Genomic DNA, 22,034 nt, shown 5'->3' with positions numbered 1-22,034 from the left:
AACATTTTCTTATCATTCTCTGATTTTCTTCAATATCTGTTGTAAAGTTTCCCTTTTCATTTCTGGTTTTATTAATTTGAGTCCTCTCTTTCTTTTGGCTAATTTAAATTAAAAAATTGCAAATCTTGTGAATCTTTCCAAAGAAACAATTCTTCATTTCATTGATTCTTAGTACTACTTTTTAAATAATTTCTATTTTAATAATTTTAGCACTATTCTGATTATGCCTTCTCATCTGCTCTTTGGGTGTGTTTTTCCCAAGGCATTCAGGCATATGAATGAGGAATTAATGTGAGATCTCTTCAGCTGTTCTGATTCAGGGTGTCCTGGAACCCCATTTGGGTGAAACTTGCTGTTTGATTGATGGCCTCAATCTCACAGAGATCTGCCTGTCTCTTCCTCCTGGTTGCTGAGATGAAATTTGTGAACCACCATGCCTGACCGCTCCAGCATTTCATGTAGGTATTCTGTGTTATAAACATCTTAGGATTGACTTCATTGTGTCCCATAGATTTTGGTCTTGATTTCTGCTTTGATTCAGTAGTGTGTTGTTTACTTTCACTGAGTTTCTGTATTTTTTCCCATTTCTATTTTTGCTGCTATCCACCTTAATTCCTTTGTGGTTATATAGAATATAACACATTTTTGAAATTTTCTTAACTTTGTTGAGACTTGTTTTATGTCCTAATATGTGGTGTATTTTCAAGGAAGTTCTATGGAGTGATGAAAAAAAGTGTATTATTTGATGTTTGAGTGAAATGTTCTATAAATATGTGTTACTGTACCCATGACTTACAATACCCACAGAAGCCAGAAGAGGGTGTCAGATTCCCCTAGAACTGGAAGGTTGTTATCTGCCATATGGGTGCTGGGAACATAACCTGTGTCCTATAGAAAAGCAACAAAGTGCTCTTAACTGCTGAGCCATCTCTTCAACCCCCTCCCCCTATTTGATTTTTGATGTAATTTAACTCTAGAGTTTATTTAGTTTTTGTCTTGATGGTTGATTAGAGTGGGGTGTTGGTGTCTCCTAATATCACTGTGTTAGTGTCAATGTGTGACTGTTAGACCTAATAGTGATTCTTTTATAAAATTTCAGTGCACCTGTGTTTGGTACATATATGTTTAGCATTGTAAGATCTTCTTGGAGATTTTTTTCTTTAATGAACATGAAAAGTCCTTCCATATCTCTTCTGACTAATTTTAGTTTGAAGTTTGTTTTATGAGATTTCAGAAGAGCTATGCCTGCTTTTTTCTTTGTTCTATTTGCTTGGAATACCTTTCTCTATCCTTTACTTTAAGGTGGTGTCATCACTGATGGTTAGATTTCTTTCTTGGAGGTACAATAAAAGAATCCTACCACAACTTTATTTTATGCTGTCACACTCTCAAGTGCTTATAAGACATCATGAACACAGCAACATGCTAAATAGGCAAATAAACTCAGATTACTGTGGGATTTAATCTATTGTAAGTGGAAAAATAACAAGTTTAAAACACATTAAATATAACTCTCCTCCCAAGCATCCATGGAATTACATAGCCTACATTAAAAATACTCAGAACACTTACATTGCCCTACAGATGGACAAAATCATTTAAATTAAAGTCTGTTTTATAATAAACTGACCAAATACTATGTAATCTGTTGCAAGTATAGTGACTGTGAGAATAAGAATAGTTGGATAATTTTGCTTTAGCACCATCATTAAGTATGAAAACAAGGAAAAGTCATCATAATTTGTGGACAGATGTATTTATATTGAGTGAATGCTGAATACAGTGAAGTGGCACCATTTGAGTGACTTCAGATATGGTGTTTTAGCAAAGTCTACTTATTTCATTTAATTTGAATATCTCAGTATTCTAGAAGACACATCTGATCCAAATGGTATGTCCCTAATGTATCCATTTAAAAGGTTTAACTTATATCTATTTCTAGATGATTTTCAGTTTTTCAATTTTCAGTATATTTCTTCATATCATTTATAATCACAACAAATACAGGAATTAAATCAAAGTGTAGCAATTTTATTTTCCCTTCACCTTAATATACAGGATATATATATGTATGAAAAAGTCCCAAGGAGATTTCCTGGGTAATTTTGGCAGCTGAGCCCACTGTGATTTGACTCCCTTAGCCTCATTCACCCTCTAAGCTTTCCCAACTCATCTCTCCTCCTAGCAGAAGGACTGCACATTTCTTGTCTTGGTACCCCAGACCTGAGGACTGACCTCTTGGCCCAAACTCCCCCCTGCTTCCTCATCCTTTGCATCCAGACCAACCCAATTCTTCCCTCTAGTCCCCACCTCCCTTTACATCTCTGGGCAGCCCAGCCCCACAGCTTCCTGAGGCTATCAGCTTTCCTTGGTAAACTGGCTTGACTTGGCCAATGACTTGGCCTTGACTCCCCTAGCCTCATTCACCCTCCCAGCTCCCCCACCTCATCTCTGCTCCTAGCATGGATACTGGCCCATTTGATGTTGTGGCACCCCAGACCCATGGACTGATCTCTTACCCCAGAATCTCCATGGCTTCCTGATCCTTTGCATCCAGACCAACCTAATTCCTCCCTGTAGTCCCCAGGAGCCCTTGGGCCTCTTCTCCCTCCACCTCACTTTGCAGCCCTGGGCAGCACAGCCACCAGTTTCCTGGTGCCAACATCTTGGCTGGGCTCTGCTCCTAGCCAGCCCAGCCCTCAAATTCTTGAGGCCAGCATTTTTGCTGGAGGGTTAGAGACCTTAGGAGAATACCTGAAAGCATCTGATCCTCATCAGACTTGGGCTTCTGTGGGAACTCTTGAGCAGGAAGACAAAAACAATTTGGCTACTCCAATATAAAATCAAAAGAGAGAACCTGAAGTCTAGACCTACCAGATTTTCATGCTCAACAAGTAAACCACAAAGGCACATAAAGTTTACAAAACAAAACAGACCTAAACTCAACAAAGGAAGGCTTGAGTCTCACAAAAGCATCAGAAATTACAAAAAAAATCCACATGTCAAAGTCACAGTGCAAAAATAACGTGAAAAACACAAATAATATATCCCCACTAACTACCAACAGCCCTCTAGAGGAGTACAGTGAGAACCCCCTAGAGATAACACAGGACATGGAACACAAAAGAACAATTATAAACCTGATAAAAGGATTCGGTAAATTTAAAGTACAAAGCAATCAAAGAACTGAATGACGATAAGGTTAAATTTCTGAATAAATTCAGAAAAGTGTTGGAAATATGGAACAATACTCAGGCTGAAATGAAGAAGGAAGTGAAACACTCAGTAAGCCAATTAGAAACTACGGGAGAAAGCCTCACCAACAGGATGAATGAAATGGAAAACAGAATATCAAGACTGGAAAATAAAGTGTACAAATTAGACCACTCAAACAAAGATTATGAAAAATTCAAGAAATCACAAGAATAGACTATGCAGGAATTTTGTGATACCACAAAAGAGCAAACTTACAAATCATAGGCATACGGGAAGGAGAAGAATCTCAGGATAATGGTATCGACCAGATCTTCAACAGGACTATAGAAGAAAATTTCCCCAAATTAAAGAAAGACATATGCATACAAATACAAGAAGCATATAGAACACCAAATAGACAGGACCAGAAAAGAAACTTTCCACAGTACATCATAGTAAAAACACTAAATGTACAGAACAAAGAGAGAATACTGAAATGTGCAGTAGCAAAACAAGTCACATATAAAGGAAAACCCATCATAATTACAGCTGACTTTTCAGTGCAAGCGATGAAAGCCAGAAGATCCTGGATCAAAGTATTCCCAGTTCTAAATGATCACAGATGGTAACTCAGATTACTTTACACAGCCAACATATCTATTACAGTTGAAGGGGAAATAAAAATCTTCCATGATATAAATAGGCTGAAAGAATTCATGTCCACTAAACCAGCCTTTCGGAGAGTTCTTAAAGTAATACAAAGAGCGGAAGAAGAGAAGGACTATACCCAAGGGGTTACAGAAAGAAAATTAATGAAGGTATAACTATGGAAATGCACAGCTATACCCAGAATGTGAACAGAAATAAAAATGACAGGAAGCAATACACATCTTTCATTAATAACTTTAAATATCAATGGACTGAACTCCCTAGTCAAAAGACACAGACTTCCCATCTTTTTGTTGTCTGAAAGAAACTCATCTCACTTTCAAGGACAGGCACTACCTTAAGGTGAAAGGATGGAAAAAAATATACCAAGCGAATGGTACTAAGAAAAAAGCAGGCGTTGCACATCTAATATCTGACAAAATAAACTTCAAACTAAAACTAATCAGAAGAGATTAAGATGACCACTTCATTCTGATCAAAGGAACAATTGACCAAGAAGATATTGCAATCATGAACATATATTCACCAAACTCTCGTGCACCCAACTTCATATAGGACTTTAGGACCCAGAATAATCCCAATTCATTAATACTGGGGGACTTCAATACCCCATTGTCTCCATTAGATAGGTCAATGGGACAGAGAATTAACAGAGAGACATCTGAACTAAACAATACCATACATCAAATGGGCCTAACAGACATCTACCAAATATTCCACCCAAGCACAAAAGAATATACTTTCTATTCAGCACCCCATGGAACTTTCTCCAAAATTGACCATATACTGAGGTACAAAACAAACCTCAACAACAAATACAAAAATATTGAAATAATTCTATGAATTCTATCAGACCACAATGCAATAGTGCTTAAAATCAACACTGGAAGAAACCCTAGTAACTACATGAGCACATGGAGACTAAACTACACACTCCAGAATGATGAATTGGTCAAATGAGAAATTAAGAAAGAAATAAAAGAATTACTGGAACTAAATGAAAAGGAAAATACAACACAACAAAACCTCTGGAACACGTTGAAAGCAGTCCTTAGAGGGAAGTTTATAGCTCCTAGTACCTACATTATAAAACAGAAAAAACACAAGTAAATGACTTAACATTGCAACTTAAGACTCTTGAAAAGCAACAACAAATGAAACCCAAACCCAGCAGACAAGAAGAAATAACAAAAACCAGAGCAGAAATTGATGAAATAGAAACAAAGAAAAAAATACAAAGAATCCAAGAGCTGGTTCTTTGAAAAGATAAACAAGACTGACAGACTGGTGGCCCAGTTAACAAAAAGAAGTGAGAGCACCTCCAAATCAACAAAATCAGAGATGAAAGGGGAAAGATCAAGACAGATACCAAAAGACCAAGAACATTATAAGGGAATATTATAAAAGCCTATATGATACTAAATTTGAAAACCTCAAAGAAATGTATGGGTATCTAAAAATCATAAGAACCACCAAAACTAAACCAAAAAGCAATCAACAGCTTAAACAGACCCACAACACATAAAGAAATTGGAACAGTAATACAAAACCTCTGAGCTAAAAAAATCCCAGGACCAGATGGATTTAGAGCAGAATTGTACCAGACATTTAAAGAAGATCTACATCCAATACTACACAATTTTCAAAAGGACAGAAATGGATAGAGAACTTCCAAATTCCTTCTATGAAGTCAGCATCACTGTAGCACTATAGGCAGGTAAAGATACAACTGAAAAAGAAAACTATAGACCCATATTCTCAATGAACATAGATGCAAAATTTCTCAAAAATATACTTGCAAATTGTATACAAACACACATCAAAATGTTCATCCACCATGATCAAGTCAGCTTTGTTCCAGAGATGCAGGGACAGTTCAATACACGTATGTTAATAAATTTCATAAATCATATAAATGGGCTCAAAGACATGCTAATATCAATAGATGCAGAGAAGGCTTTTGACAAAATTCAACATGCATTTATACTCAAAGTCCTAGAGGGAATTGGACTGGAGGGAACATACCTCAACATAATTAAAGCCATATATAACAAACCCACAGCCAACATCATTCTAACATCATTGTAAATGGAGAAAAACTGGAAGCATTCCCATTGAAATCAGGAACCAGACAAGGCTGTCCACTGTCTCCACTCCTTTTTAACATAGTGCTTGAAACTCTTGCAAGGGTAATAAAACAAGAGAAAGAAATCAAATCAGTAATAATTGGAAAAGAAGAGATCAAATTATTCCTTTTCACAGATGATATGATATTATAGCTAAAAGATGCCAAAAATTCCACCAGAAAACTCCTAGAAATTGTTAACACATTCAGTAAAGTGCCAGGTTATAAAATAAACCTGTGGAAGTCTGTAGCTTTTCTATGCACCAATAACAAGCAATTAGAGAAAGAGTACCTGGAAACACTCCCTTTCACAATAGCTGCAAAAAAATGAAATAAAATATCTTGGAATAAAGCTGAACAAAGACATTAAAGACCTCTACAATGAAAATTTTAAATCTTTAAAGAAAGAGATTGAGGAAGACATCAGAAGATTGAAGAAGCTCCCATGCTCATGGATTAGAAGAATTAATATTGTGAAAATAACCATCCTACCAAAAACCATTTATAGATCAATGCAATGCCAATCAAAATTCCCATGACATTCTTCATAGAGTTGGAAAAAAAATCCTAAGATTCATATGGAAGCACAAAAGACCTTGGATATCTAAAGCAACCCTGATCACTAAGGACAATGCTGGGGAGATTACTATACCAGATATCAAACTGTATTACAGAGCTATAGTCATAAAAACAATATGGCACTGGCACAAAAATAGAGCCGTAGATCAATGGAACAAAATTGAAGACCCAAGTATGAGTACATGCAATTTCAGCCACCTGGTATTTGACAAAGGGGCCAAGAATATGCACTGGAGGAAAGGCAGCATGTTCAGCAAATGGTGCAGAAAAAAACTGGATTTCCACCTGTAAAACAATGAAACTAAACCCTTATCTTTCACCTGGCACAAAAGTCAGCTCCAAATGGATCAAAGACCTTAATGTGAAGCCTTTAATTCTGAAACTGTTAAAAGAATACTCCAGCAATAACATACAAGATATAGGTGTAGGAAAGGATTTTCTAAAGTGGACATCAATTGCTCAGGACACAAGATCAGGAATCAACAAATGGGAACTCATTAAACTAAATAGCTTCTGTACATCAAAAGAAACAACCAAGGAAGTGAAGAGAAAACCCACAGAATGGGAGAAAATTTTCAGCAGCAGCACATCTGACAGAGGTTTAACATCCAGAATATTTAATGAACTCAAAAAACAAAGAACCAAGAAAGGAAGTAACCCAATTAAAAGATGGGCTAAGGAGCTGAACAGAGAGTTCTCAAAAGAAGAAATAAAGATGGGTACGAATCATCTTAAAAGGTGTTCAACATCATTAGTTATTAGGGAAATACAAATGAAAACCAATTTAAAATTTCAACTTACCCTATCAGATTGGCTCAGATCAAGAGAACAAATGATACCAAATGTTGGAGAGGATGTTGGGAAAGGGGAACACTCATCCACTGCTGGTGGGACTGCAATCTGGTTCAACCACTATGGAAAGCAGTGTGGAGAACTCTTAAAAAACTACAAATAAATACCATTTGACCCAGTTATACCACTCCTTGGCGTATACCCAAAGAACTCATCCTATTGCAGAGACACTTGTACATCCATGTTTGTTGCTGCCCTTTTCACAATAGCTGAGACAGAAGCAACCTAAGTGTCCCTCAAGTGACAAGTGGGCAATGAAAATGTGGTTCATTTATATGATGGAGTTTTACTCAGCAGTAAAGAAAGATGAAATCATGAAATTTGTAGGTAAATGGATGGATCTAGAAACTGTTATAGTAAGTGAAGCAACACAGATTCAGAAAACAAACAAACACAAAATGACATATGTTCTCCCTCATATGTGGATGCTAGTATCAAATCCTTATAAGTATGTATGCAGACATTACTACAGGAATCAGGATAACGAAAAGGAATCAAAGAGGTAAACAAAAAGAAAGAATCCGGAAGAGAAGAACAGTAGAAAGCAGGCATTAATAAGCGAGATATGGATAAAAATGGGACTATTTTAAGGGGAAGGGGAGGGAGGGTTATACAACGAACCTTGGGGATAAAGGGTAAGAAGGAGCTGAAGAGAGGAGGGACCATAGGAGAAGGGTATTATTAAGGGAGAAATGGGAAAAATGAGGGCACTTTAAATGGGGAAACCATGGTGGAAGTTTTAGACAATGTCAGAGATAAATGATGCCTAGTTAATTTTTAAAAACACCAGAGGGAACCATGTCAATCGAACAACCTACTGACAAATTATACATGCAACTAGCTCAAGAAATACATGTCTAGGCAAGGTTTATTTGAGAACATTTGGTCTTTGCCCAAGCTTTATCTACATAGCACATGGCAATGCAAAGTACCAGACTGATTGAACTAACCTTCTTGGATATCTTAACAGGTATACTAATTTGGTCTATACTAATTTGGTCAGAGGGGCATAAAGGACAGTTTTTGCTCCTTGCCCTCCTAGGTCGACTAAGATCCAGGGGTCTAGGAGCATCTCTCAAAATGTCCTGTTACTGTGGTGTGTCACATCATCTCTTGATCAAGGAGGTCATGGAGACCCCACCAAATGGACTTCAACCAGTGTCCAGTCTACAAAGAGTAGGGCCAACACAGAGGAAACTTTTCCTCTGTACTTCCAAGTGAAGCCAGCCACTGTGGACTTTGTACCTTTGACTTATGTACACTTAGATGGAACTGGTAAAAGAAAGGAGCTAGGGGATCCTCCTGAGCCCATGTGACCACTGAGGAACAGATTCTCAAACTACCTTAAGAGTAAAAATAAATTGGTTTACCTGGGCCAACTCTATGATCTTAAAAACCCCAAAAGAAAGCACAACCAAAGATGAAAGGGAACAATATAATTCTTTAGTAGTCATGTGTACAACTAAAAGCTACACAACAAGAAACAATGCCAGACAGGCAGTATCTTCCTTTGAGTTATTGTCCAGGGTGGCCCAAGGGACTCCCAGACAGGAAACTACCATAGAACTGGGAAAATGAACAGCAGACCCCAATCTTGTGTGTGTGTGTGTGTGTGTGTGTGTGTGTGTGTTTCATTCTTAGTTTTGTTTTAAAAAGTTCTGTAAGTCAGGACCAGGTTCAGGAGTGGTGGGGTCACAGTGGTGGCGACACAGGAGGAAGCAGGGTGGCAGGGCTTTAGGGACAGAGCCAGCAGCGGTCTCCTCACCCCATCCCCCACTGTCCTCTTCTAAAGTCATAGACTGCCATTCCGGAATGGGTGATTCCTCTATAGTGTCTGCTCAGTGTAGGATGAGAATGTCGCTGAAGTTGACCTCAAATTGGTCCTGCACATCACTGAGAATCTTGACATCATTCTTGTCTGACACAAAAGTGATGGCCAAGCCCTTGGTGCCAAACCCACCTGCTCTGGCCACTCAGTGCAGGTAATTGTAGGAGTCATCTGACATGTTGTAGTTGAAAGCAATGTTCACTCGCTGGGTATCCATGCCCTGGCCAAACTGGTTGGTAGCTACAAGAATTCACCAGTGGAAATCTTTGAACTGCTGATACTGAGAGAGCCTCTCCTCCTGGGGCATCCCACCAATGGATGGCAATGGTTGGGAAGTTCTGTTCCACTAGAGGCTGGGCCAAGGAGATGCAGCGCTGCATGGACTTCACAAAGGTCACCACCTGGTTGAACTCAAGGACATCTAGAAAGTCAAAGATCTTCTGGTTCTTCTCTTTGTCCTTCAGTTTCACGTAGAACTGCTGAAACCCGTGCAGCGTCAACTTCGTCTCATCGTCCACAAAGATCTCCATCGGATCTTGCCTGAACTTGCGGCAGACTGGCTGGATCTCTTTGCTCAAGGTAGCACTGAACATCATGACCTGCTTCTCGTGGAGGGAGGGGGGCATGCGAAAATATTTCCTGGACATACCCGACGCATGTTGAGCTGTTCAAGCAGCTTGTCACATTCATCCAAGATAAAGTGTTTAATGTGTTTGGGCTTGAGGCTCTTATTCCGAGCTAGGGCTAGGATGCAGCCAGGAGTCCTGAAGACGATGTGTGGGCAGTTCTTCTTCAGCACTTCTTCATCCTTCCTGATCAACAGACCACCAAAAAACACCACCACCTTAACATTCGGCATGTATTTTGAGAAGCGTTCATATTCCTTTGCTGATCTTAAAAGCCAGCTCCCTAGTGTGACACATCACCAGTACAGACACCTGTCCAGTAACCGGCTCCAGCTGCTGCAGTGTGGCCAAGACAAACACTGCCGCCTTTCCCATGCCTGGCTTGGCCTGGCACAGGACATCCATCCCCAGAATGGCCTGAGGGATACATTCTGCTGTACTTCTGATGGATGCTCAAAGCCACAATCGGCAATGGGTCAGAGCAACTCTGGCTTGAGCAGGAAGTCACGAAAGCCAGAGCTGTGGATGGAGAAGTAGGAGCCCTTGATGTCATTCTTGACAGGGCTTCAGTCCCATCTCCCCCAGCTGCCATGTCCCCCTCATCATCTTCATAGTCCAAGAGTTCATTGTCAACATCGTTCTCCGCCATAACTACGCTGGCAGGGGGAGAAGGGGAGGTGGCTCAGGATGAGTGCTCCCAGAACAGGTAAAACAAGGGGGAAAGAGAGGGGACTGAGGAACCGCGAAGGAAAAGACACTAGTTTCTGACAGAAGAGCTAAATACTGCGAGCGTGTGTGGCGGCAGCAACAGGGAGGAACGAGGGAAACTCCAGACCCCAATCTTATCTAAAGGAATATTGGCAACTGATTACTGCTAGATGAGGAAGAGCTGATCTTCCTGAAACAAGGAACTCTAGATGGGCTGGCTAGATTCAGCCGATGGACAAGCATTGGCGAATGGCTGGGGATGCTTATAACACAGTGGACAGTAACAGGGATTACAGAGTATATGAGCTCTAGTGTGGAGGAGGGGGGCAGACTATGGGAGGGTGCCATTTGAAATGTGGGCATGTAGGTGAATAAGATTGTTTGGGATGTTCTGTATGAAACACACATACACACAAATCAACAAAAAATGAGTTATATTTGAGGCAGAATCATAAAAATTTGCTTCATGTTAATTAGTAGAGGTGAAACATATTACCACTGAAATCTATCTGATGATTTTATATCCATGCTCAGGTGCCAAGGATCTCAGAAAGTAACCGAGTGTGACTAGTAATAGCCAGATACATAGAGATTAGAGATGCATGTGCAAACATCTAAGTGTTAATACCATTAAAAATGAGTTTTTCTGCATGAAACAGTATATTTTAAAATGAAACGGAGATCTTTTTTTAAAGGTTAAAGCCTTATTCAATTTTATGTCTTATAGGGTTTATACTGAGTTCAATATTGTATAACTGTATTAATTCAACTGTGAACCTAAAAATTTACAGCCAGTTTTGAAAGAGGTTCATCTTTGCTCTGGAAATTGTTATTGAATATGTTAATGGCTGTAATAAAATGCTTTTTCTAGTCGTGTGGTTATTAAATAAATAATTAAAAAAGAAAAAGTCCCAAGTACATCAAAGTATTTTTAGGGCTATCAAAGAGTAGAATTTTTAATCATTAGACTACTCAGATAATATTTAAAATTTTGAGAGTTATCAGTTACTGCTATCATGTTAATATTTTCTGATTTCTACTGGAAATTCCATGCAATATAATTGGACATATTTTAATACATTTTCAATGCTATTATTAGTTCTTGCAGACAAGTGGAAATTTTGTCTTTGCTGAATACTTCTTTTATGTCAAAATTGTATTTTCTTTGCCACTCTTATGTCCAATTTCCATCACTGTAATATTCATCTGCTGCAGTGTTATTTATATATTAATATGCTAACTAATTTTTAAAGTGTGACCCCCTCCAGTAGTATTTTCCTTTCATGAAGTACTCCTTTGGGTAGTTAGGAATTCAAATATAAACAAGTGAGACTAACTGTGAATGACTGGCATAAAAGTTGATAATATTGAAGTAGGAACTTAGTCTAATAAAACATATTTAGAGAGCCTCCTAATACAGTAAGAAATGATGCAGAAAGTTTTATGCCAGTTGAGGCTTCAGTATCTATGCATATTCCATTTAGACATTTTAAAATCCATATTCTTAGACATATTTTCTCTGTCTTCCAAAAATAAGTGGGCTGCATCCACTTTTAAGGCTCACTGTAAATATTTGTATTGCATGACAATGTTCATCTCAAATTATTGGTATGTATTTGGCAAGGAATGTATAATTAATTAGAGGTCAATAGACACATACACGTAGAGAGTAACAATAGAAATTTCAATAGATGGAATAACTTCTAATTTGTAACTACCTGTGCTTGTAAAGCAATAAATAGAAAATTAGCAGTAATGATTTCTAGAAGAACAGAACTCAAATAATTCTTTGTAAATACAAGTTTGAATGTGGAAAGGAGAATTTATGAAAAAGCTCCAACACACACTAATTGAGATTGCCGTAAGGAGAAAATTGACATGGAGGTGAAAATCAATACACCAAATGAAAGGGTTGGAAAAATTCTCTGATTAAAGGAATCCACGGATAGTCACATTAAAAGAACATGACACTTTGAACATGTTAAATAGAAAAAAATCATACACATATAACAATAAATTGGTAGTACATGATGGATTAAAAAGACTTAAAATATTCCTGTGAAAATTAACAGCATATTCATAAGGACATACTAATAATACCATCAACAGACTTCTCTCTTCAGCAACAATATATGACAGAGCTTAGTAAGGAAATATTTTCAAAATGGAAATTGTAAATCATTGTCTGACAATACCACATTCCCATATATTAATACTCAAGTATGAATAAAATGAAGATGAATTACATAAAAAGGTTAACAGGTTTGAATGCACACCCTTCTCTATCTGTAAAAAAAATTACTCTTGGTTCATGTCACTATTGGACCTATGGGAATATTTTTAAATATTTTATTTATTATTTTTATTTTTATGTGCCTGTGTGTATTGCCTGCATACAGGTGGGTGCACCATGTTGTGCAATGCTGGCATAGATCAGAAGAGGGCATCGATCCCCATGGAAATGGAGTTATGGATGGTTGTTACCTGCCATATGGGGGCTGGGAATCAAACTTTAGTCCTCTGCCAGTGCTCTTAACCATTGAACCATCTCTCCAACCCCCCAGTGGGCATATCTTTCAAGGGTAGTCATTATAGGTCAGAGGGTTCATATCTAGGTAACACTGTTGATGACTTGCCTCTCCCTCAGTACTGTGTATAGAACCTTCCAGCACTATGAAAGCTAGCCAGTAGTGATGAACATTTTAGGTTGGTATTGGGTTTATTTCCTCCATGTCCTGTGACTAGTATGTATATTGTCTTCAAGCTAGGACAATAGCAATAGCCTGTAATGATGGGGAAAGGATTCTATGGAAACCCACTGACTAACAAGTTGAAAAGAGGTAACCTGTATCTGGCACTAGGCTTTTTATTTGATAGCCTATGGTGTCTTGGAGAGGCACTGTCAATACACCTCCCATCCTCCATTTTAAGGTGACGCTATTTAAACTCCAAATGGATACGTTTTAATAAGAGCAAAATATGAGGAAAGGAGACATGTTCTAAAGTGTTCTAAAGTGTGGTGAGAAGGCAGACAATGGTATGTATTTGATTTATTGTCATAAAACAGTGGAATACTTTATGTTATGTTGACTTAAAATTTTAGATATTGGAAATAAAGGAGACAGTATAGCATTCAGTAATTTAAGTGTGTTAACACAAAAATACTGGTGTGAAAGGAGTAGATATAGAAATAATTTTAAACTTTGTAAAACTTCTTACGTGTGTGAAAAAATATAATCATGGAAATATCATGGTAGAAATGAATTGTCTAGTTTCCAAAATTTAAACAATAATTAATAAAATGAAAGGAACCTAGGGAAACAGAAGAATGAATCAATGAATATGAAAGTTTATTTTATTTTTTGAGACAAAGTCTCTTTATGTATCCCTGGTGGTCTGAGACTTGCTGTATGGATCAGATTAAGCTAACCTTGAACTCACCTGCCTCTGCTTACGGAGTTTTGGAATTAAAGGCATGTGCCACCATGCCCAGTCATATATGAAATTTAAAGCAAATCAATGGAATATGCAATTTATATATGCAAATTATTGATACATCATTTATTTATATATGAATAAGTTATTAAATACGAAGTAGAAAAATTATGCACTGATTTCAACATTGTTTTCTGTTTGATTCACTTATTTTCAGAAAATAGTATCCATGATTCCAAATTTCTATGATTTTTAAGATTTGTCTTGTAGCCCAGGAATGATATAAGTCCCTGGAAAAAAAATTTATTTTGCTCTGTGGAATGGAGTGTTTATTGTATATATTTTAATAAACTGTTGGTTGATTCTGATATTCAGTTCTTCCTCATCCTCTAAAGTGTCAGAGTTGCCAACTTTTAACTGTGTATTTATTTTTTTCTACTTCTACCTCTATTTACATTTTTTTCATATGTTTTGATTGCTCTGTTGCTTGGTATATACACATTTAAGATGTCAGCTACAATTTTTGTTGCAGCCATCAAATACAATATGGAAAGTCATAAGTAGCCAATCTGTTATGTCTTTCCATACATTATCCAATCTAATGATTTTCTTTATTTAGACACATTTCATGTCTAAATTTGCTAATTATAGATTCTCTGTTTTCCTTATCCCTTTATTCCTGAGTGATAGCTTAATTCAATAAGGAGTCTGATGTTGAAAGGTATTTCCATACAAAACTTAAAAACTTGGATGCCACTTCTTTAAAGCTTTTATGTTTTTTCAGTGTAATATATCCCTTTATTCAAATGCATGCTCTGTAACAAACTGTGTTCTATGGTTTTCTTTCTGCCTTTAATTTTCATAAATATGATTGTGATGTGCCTCAGCATTGTTCTCTTTTGGTTTATATTACTTGGGTTTTAAAATTTATAGTCCTATGTCTTTTATAAAATTTTAGAAACTTTTAGTTCTTATTTCTTTGGATACTTTTTCAGTCTTATTATTTCTGTCCTCTCTTTAGATTCTGATGAGACATATGTTGCCACTTCAGTTTTTGTCACAATGGAACTATGGGGTTTGTTCTTTTTTTTTTTTTCTGTCGTTCATGTTGAGTAAATTTTATCGATCTTTGAATGAACTGATTCTAACCTTTGTCATCTAGGTGTACTATTGCTACTGTTGACTTCTAAAAATACTTTTATTTTGGTTATTCTGTTTTTCTTTTATGACTTCTGGCTAATATTTTATGAATTCGTTTTATTTACCAGGATTATTTTTATTTCGAGAAAATTTATAATTGTTTGTTGAAATGTTTTCATGATGATTGCTTTAAAATTTCCTCACAGAAACTCAGTATCTAATTTATGTTACTATTCATTGTCTTTTCTAAGCCATACTGTAATTTTCTTTATTTTTGTGTAGGAAGTGTTATTCTTGCTTTCCTATAGAATATTTTGTCTGTTATATTAAGCATTTCTGGCTTCTATTTAGTTTTCTCCTATTTTATTAGCAGTCTTCCTGTTGAAGTCTACTGTGAGATCTTGTTAGGTATACAGGTTTAGGCTTGAACTACCAACAAAATCTGAAAAAAAAATGAGGCATTGTCCCCAAATTATCTCAGTGTTGGATGGGGTAGGGTAAAAATCTAGCATTTCCCCATTCTCTAACATCTTCCCAAAATGATGGGGCACTGACACCAACTTATTGCCTCTTAGTGGATATTTATGATCAGTTCTTTACTAGGTTATAACATCATAAGAAAAGCAGAAGGCTAGCTCACATAACCTTGTTGCTATAGGATGTATAGCACAATCTCGGATCCCTGCTGGACATCAATAATACCAGGGGAGCAGGTGGGCAGAGTGCCACATAACTGTACTTCTTGTTACCTCCAATTGACTTGGTACCAACTAGAGTGAAGGCTTGGTTCCCCACTGAGCTACCCTGTCACAAAGGAAAGGTAGAACAGGGTGTCACCAAAACAATTTCTAATGGGTTTCATCTTTTTGACACTGAGATATGATGGAAGATTTACTTCCACGTTGAGCCCCATTAAGAACTAGAAAACTGGTAAAATGCTTTTGAAATCAGCCCCATGCTGCGTTGTTTGATTTTGTTGTTAACGAATGAGTTTGAATGTGCAACATGCCCCTGGATCACCTTGACCTGTGGAAATGGGGAAGAATGCAATATTTGAAACACCACTTTGAGGTATTTTCTTCTGTCTCATTTAAAGGTGTGGCTGAACATTTTCCATGAAGGAACTGGGAGCTGTGTGTGGTTTCCTGACAGGAAGAGAGAGGATCTATTTATGTCGGCAAACGCGTCAGAGGAAATTAAACAGCACTTCTTTTCATTACGCAATGTTATAGAAGTTATCTGCTTGCTAGACTCTGCCAACACCACCCAGCAGGGGAATGGAAGCATACTATATCTTTTAGCAGGCCTGAGATAATTGCTCTTAGGCCTGGCTGAAACTACAGTGGGGGTGGGAGATGAAGGCAGTAGTCTTTATTACTACTTGATTGGAGTAGGGGCTAAGAGAGCCAAAATGTATTTCTGCTGTTAGGCCAGCTTTTACTGGTACTTTAGGTCTTTTAAGTCCTTTAGGTAGAAAAAACAAGGTTTTCTTGGAGCTCTGCATGAATACATAAGTGCTAAGGAATCCCAGGAGACATCCTTTATGCTAGAGTGTCCATGGTAACCCATCTTCTGTATATCTGTTAGAGATTTTCTGTTTGTCTGTTACATTAATATCCAGAGTAATTTTAGTTGTGAAGAAGGAAGACCTAGGAGGCTGATGTGCACTTCATATTGGTGACAGTCTAGGGATATTTTACTTATGCTATTTAAAATAAAGTTAATTAATACATAAAGCCTTTTGCCAAGCAGCACATAGATATAGAACACGAGGGCAATAGAGCTCAGTGATTAAGAGTACTTGCTCAACCATTGGGCCTATATTTTGGATCTCATCATCCACGTAATAAACCAGATGCCCAAAAAATGCCTTTAACTTAACATACTTCACATTTTAGAGCTATATGACCCCTTCTTCTTGTTTTCATGTGATTGCCTAGGTACACACATAGGTGTGCACAAATGCATGTGTACATACAGTTACACATATACATACACATACACTCAAATCATTAAAAATGAGAAAATACTTTAATTATGATCATAATCCTTAGTTTTTACTTTTACTGTTCAAAATATTAAACCTAGAGATGGGGACAGATGGTTCAGTGGGCAAATTGCTTATTGTATAAGCATGAGGACCTGAGTTTGGACTTCTAACACCCAAGTAAAAGCTTGATGCAGGGGCAAATATCTATAACCTATCACTGACCAGTCAGTCTAGCTGAATAAGTGAGATTACATACAAACATGTACATATATCACACACACAATACACAAAGACACAAGATTATTAAATATAATTATTAAAAGTCTGTCATAATTCCAAATTCTGAGCTTTGTGAGAATTTGAAGCAATCGTTATTGTTTATTCCTTTGCCATCCATAACTTGCTTCTGTGTGTGAATTGAGAAAAAAAGTTTGTTAAATCACAACATGGTGTTAAAATAGTCACCTAAGAATGGTTAAGTTATAGTTTTTACCATCCTTTTATGCATTCTAAATATCCTACATTAAGCACTGACAACTTTTACTGTCATAGAAAAACCATAATTTTCTACATTTCTGACAAGAAAGGTAGGTTTATTGAACATGCCAAATACCCATTCAGTTAGGTGACAATTTAATCAAATAAATCAATAACTTTGAGAAAAATCTGTCAATGAAAATATGATTAATTAATTTTCTAATTTACTAACTTATTGTGGTCATTGTCCTGTGATTTCTTTGGCGAGGGTGCCTACAATGAGACAAGAGCAAAATTTCTCTCCTGTAACTGTGGCTAAAATCAGAACAACCAATGTTAATAAATGAAGTGTTTAAATATTCTTGAAAAAGAAGACTGGACTGAGTCTGACTGGATTTGTTATCCTTGTGTAGGAATATAAACAGAAATGCAAGAAACATTTTGAGAACTGGGACAGAAAGTAGTGATGAGAAAGTGATAAAAATCCTTATGGCAGTAACTGCAAAACATTTTTTCAAAAATAATTTAACTTTAGAATCTCCTAGGGAGTGAGGTTCTTATACCGTCTTCAGTATTATCTTTTAGAGTCTGTCTTCGTTAGCGTAATATTGCTGTGATAAAACACTGACCAAGAACAACTTCAGGAGGAAAGTGTTTATTTCACCTTCAATTTACAGTTTAGCATGAAAGAAAGACAGAAAAGGAGCTCAGGGCAGGAACAGGAACACAGAACTTGGTGGTATGCTGCTTCCTGGCTTGTTTCCCCTGGCCTGTGCTTAGTCTGCTTTCGTATAGAATCAAGGACCACCTGCCCTGGAGAGGCAGCATCTATCTGGGCTGTGCCCTCCCAGGTCACTCAACAATTAAGAAAATGTCCACATGACCAGAATCCAATCCAATGGAGGAAATTCCTCAGTAGAGGTTCCCTCTACCCAGATGTGTCGAGTTGACAACTGAAGTTATCTAGCAGAGTGTCATAAATTGTGATTAGTCCCTATCAAATTTTTTTCAGGTAAATGTGGATGAGACCTTAGCCAGAAGCATGCAGTCCTTGAGTTTGTTGACCAGTTAGTAAAGTCAGTAGCTATGTGAACCCCAGGTACCTTCTTTGATTTTTGCTTTCCTGTTCTCCTAATAGACAGCGTTAGGCTGTCAGTCTGAATGGTCAGCTCTCTTACATTTACATCATTTCTTTATGCCATAATATTGAACCATAAGCATTTCTAAGTTATTTACTTATGTATTGATCTAGATCAGTTAAAAGATAAATATTACCAACCTTTTCTATTTATGTTTCACACACTATCATATCATTTAGATGTTTTCTACATTAAAAACGAATTAGGACTTCTTCAAAATAAGTAGACCAGGCAATAGCCATTTGGCAAATTCTACCATCTGTTTTCTGTTTAAAATTACAGAAGGTACAATGTCATCTATGTTAATTATTTTGAAGTAAATAAATTTTTATCGAGCATCCCCACTTTCTGTATAACTTACAGATGATTCATTCCTTTTCTCTCAATGAATGGAAAGTTATATATGTGTCACTAAGCATTGTGAATATGAATGGTCACACACATGCACCTATTGTGTATTAAATGAAGCAGTGTAATATAGGGTAATGAACATTAGTCTTAAAAGATCCGTAATACTATAAAGCACTCTTCACTTTCTATTTGAATGGTTGTAAACCAATTATATATTTCCATCAGCTCAATTATCTGATATACAAAAACGAGAATCAATGACAATCTTAATCAGATTGTATGAGATAGTCCATAGAATATTTAATGAATAATTCTAAAATTAAAAAGTGCTAAGCAATCATGTATTTATCTATACTTTCTAGATACTTAATTCTAAAAGTATTATTGCATAGTGAGATCAAAGATCTTTGTAAACACTCCACACAATATTTATATTTGGATATTAAGTATAAATGATTGCATTTTCATACATGAAAAATCTTAGAGAAAAGATACAGGAGATATTAAGAGGAAAATTTCTCCTTCTTCAACATGGTAATTTTATGCAATAGACCATCTTTTCTTTTCTACCTGTTTTGAATGCTAAATAAGAATGAAATATCTTACTAACTTGAGTAAAATTATTATATGTTATGAAACTAACACATATTCTCCAACATTGTAACTATTAGTTCATGGCTCAACAATGGGGAATCTTTTTTTCTCCTATGATTTTTTTTGCCTAGTTTTTGTGCTTTTCATACATCTTAATCAAATTTAGACCCCCTCTCCCACTCATGCCCCTCTCATAGTCCCATCACTGGATTTCAGGTATTCTATCATATATGTTAAGTCCTATAGGTTCCAGTATTTGTACCCAGTTGTCTTTTGGTGCAAGTTCATCCACTGGATTCTAGTCAGCCTAGATTTCTAGAGTCACTCCAGTAAAGAATCTACTTTCTCTCTGGAGCTGGAGAGATGGCTCAGCGGTTAAGAACACTGGTTGTTCTTGCAGAAGACTCAGGTTCGAATCCCAGCATCCACATAGCAGCTATCAACTGTCCCTAACAGCACTTCCAGGGGATCCAACAGCCTTTTCTGTCCTCCGCGGGCATTGCACGACATGGGTGCACTTACATGCAGGCAAAACATGCATACAAATAAAATAAAAATAATAAAATAAAATATTAAAAAAAGAATCTACTCTCTCTCTCTCTCTCTCTCTCTCTCTCTCTCTCTCTCTCTCTCCTGACAGTAATCATTTGCCAATATTTTCTTGGCTAGTTTGGGGCTTGCTGACATTTCTCCTCTTTTGTGCTAGGTTTTTGTCTGATTGAGTCAACATGGGTCTTGTGCATGCTGTCACCTTTGTTTCAAGCTCAAGAGCAAATTCCCAGAGGCCTTTGTTTCCTTATGTTTGAGCACCAACCCTGGCTCTTACAATCTTTCCACACCTGTCTTCTGCAATGGTCGCTGAGCTGTGGGTGGATTCATGTAGGAGTCCTATCCAGGGACATAGACTCTACAGTTTCTTATTTTCTAAAACATATCCAGTTGTAGCCTTCTGTGTGTATTGCACTCTGTTAAGTGAGGAAGCATCGTTGTTGTAAGTTGATTTTAAATTTAAAAATACAATTATTTATTTATTTAATAACCACATATTTAGAAGAAGTATTTTATTACAACAGCATTGATATATTCAATAACAATTTCCCGAGCTAAGGTGCATCTCTTTCAAAATTGGCTGTACATTTTTAGGTTTACAGTTGAATTATTATAGTTATACAATATTGTACCCAGTATAAACCATATAAGACATAACATTAAATGAGGTTTTAAGCTTTCAAAAAGATCTCCATTTCACTATTAAAGTACAGTTTCATACAGAAAAATTCATTTTTAATGCAATTGACCTTAAGATGTTTGCACATGCATTTCTAATCTCTATATATCTGATTATTACTAGTCACAGTCAGTTACTTTCTGAGCTACTTGGCATCTGAGCATGGATATAAAGTCGTCAGGTAGATTTCAATGGTAATGTTTTTCACATCTACTAATTTTAAGGAGAAAATTTTTATGCTTTGAAGAATTATTTTTATCATCTTTTTTTAATTTTTAATAACTACATGATTAGAAGAAGCATTTCACTACAGCTTTAACATATTCAGTAACACACTCCAGAGCAAGAGTACATCTCTTTCACAAGTGGCCGTAAGTTTCTAGGTTCACTGTTGAATTAATACAGTTATACAATATTGAACTCAGTATAAGCCCTGTAAGACATAAAATTGAATGAGTTTTTAACCTTTAAAAAAGATCTCCATTTCATTTTAGAATATATTGTTCCTTGCAGAAAGACTCATTGTTTTTGCTGCTAACACTGCGATGTTGGCGCATACATCTCTAATCTGTATGTATCTGATTATTACTAGTCATAATCGGTTGCACTTGGATCCTTGGTGCCTGTGTATGTCTATAAAGTCATCGGGTAAGTTTCAATGGCTTTTGGTCATCAAAAACTGTAGTAAATAATCCCATGCTCATCTTGGAAACTAGAGCTGTTATGAAATTAATAGCCAATTTACATAGTCTTAATTTGGAATTTGGAAGTTTCCACAACCAAACATGTCTTGTTAAACTATTAAACAACTTAAACAATCCTTTACCAAAACGATATTATAGGAATTAACAGATAAATAAAACCCTCCAAGAGTTATTTCTTTGAGACAAAATCCACCGCCCACAAAGGTGAGGAGTAAAATAAAATCCAAGGCAATATCCAGCGTTTGTGGCTGTTCCATCCACAGTGTTCTTTTTTACAATTATACTCGTCTCCCCAATATGATATTTTTATTCGATAGAACATGTTTTCTTTTCTACCTTCTCTGAAAACTGAATATTACTTAAATATCTTAATAATTTGTTTGAAATAAGCTAG

General features: G+C 36.6%; 1 pseudogene; it reads right to left on the bottom strand.

The window, feature by feature from the left end:
• Positions 1-9,258: 9,258 nt before the first annotated feature.
• Positions 9,259-10,523, bottom strand: LOC103746232 (annotated as a pseudogene).
• Between the last annotated feature and the right edge of the window lie 11,511 nt (positions 10,524-22,034).

The sequence above is a fragment of the Nannospalax galili genome, unplaced genomic scaffold (assembly GCF_000622305.1).
Source record: "Nannospalax galili isolate Female #2095 unplaced genomic scaffold, S.galili_v1.0 scaffold3, whole genome shotgun sequence".
Lineage (NCBI taxonomy): Eukaryota > Metazoa > Chordata > Mammalia > Rodentia > Spalacidae > Nannospalax > Nannospalax galili.
The sequence above is the reverse complement of the archived record's forward strand: the minus strand, read 5'-3'. Positions and strand labels throughout refer to the sequence as shown.